The sequence below is a fragment of the Cannabis sativa genome, chromosome 3 (genome assembly GCF_029168945.1).
Source record: "Cannabis sativa cultivar Pink pepper isolate KNU-18-1 chromosome 3, ASM2916894v1, whole genome shotgun sequence".
NCBI lineage: Eukaryota > Viridiplantae > Streptophyta > Magnoliopsida > Rosales > Cannabaceae > Cannabis > Cannabis sativa.
The window spans coordinates 73,355,355-73,356,669 of record NC_083603.1 but is presented as its reverse complement, the minus strand read 5'-3'; positions in this window follow the sequence as shown (position 1 = coordinate 73,356,669).

Sequence of the window (1,315 nt, the reverse complement as noted above, 5' to 3'; positions counted from 1 at the left end):
TACACTGACATCTCGGGCCTGACCCACTATGTCCCACCAGACACGGGCATGGTCTTGAAACATAAAGGCCGCACAATTCACCTTCTCAGTTCCCACACCCCCATATTATCGAGGATACGGGTAACAGTGCTCTTCCACTGATCGGCCTTAATAATATCAATACCTCCCAGAAAAGTCGGAGGTTGCAGCTTCACAAACCGCTCGAACACAGAGTCCCGATGCAGCATAATATACCCTTGGTTACCCATCACTGGCACAGGTGCTGGTGGTAACCCTTGATCAACTGGGACAGCCTGTTGCCTCAAACGTTGCAACTCTTCCTCTTGACGAAGTATGACACTTCGCATTTCTTAGAACATCTGTTGCCAGTCAGCAGGAGGATTAGCATTATCAGCCCCCGCGTTATCCCCCGGATTTTGCGGAGGTGGAAGCGGTGCTGGTGGATCGGTTTGGGTAGCCCTGGGCTCTACTTGCTCGCCTTGTGGTCTAGATGATTGCTGAGGGTCCATTACTAGTACCCCTGTACTCAACAACCCCAGCGAGTTAAGCACCAACACCACACTTACGCACTTATTGCCTTAAACCCTAACTCATCTATTTACCTCATAAAATATTCACGTAAACAAAAAGCATTTAAAGCATGGGATCACATAACACATACATACTCTAGATGCTTGCATACTGCCTAAAATGGAAAGCGGTAAACAGATGATCACGCAAACAGTAAAGTATTTACTCTCAATACTTACTGCACCATGAGTCGAGCTTGTCTCTGACGATAAATGTACATGTTCGGCCGGTCTACAGGAAGTTTAAAAACCTTGGCGCTCTGATACCAAATTGTAACGCCCTAAATAATTAGGCACGCTACCCAATTACTTATGAAAGCCTAATCCCCTAGACGGGATTACTTAATCAAAATAGCGCAAAAATTTAAACTTTTATAGTAAACAGAATGAAAATAAAACTTGTAATTATTTAAACTTTTAAACAGTTGGGATCCAGAAAATATTTACAAACTTTATAACAAGTCTTTGCTTTCTAGTCGACCTAAGCGGCAAAATAGAATTCCAAAAGTTCAACACTGGTAGACCCTTAACCCGCTTGGTCTGATATGGCTTGAACATGTACATTCTTTGCCTAACTATCAAACTCATGGCTGATCAGCTAATGCCTTACCCTTTCCTGCACAGTAGACCACCCATGAGCCAAGCCCAGCAAGACAGTATAAGTCATAAAAAATATAATATGCTTATCATACTACTTAAACAAATATGCCATTCACATATGTCTGTATCACACAGACCTGCATATC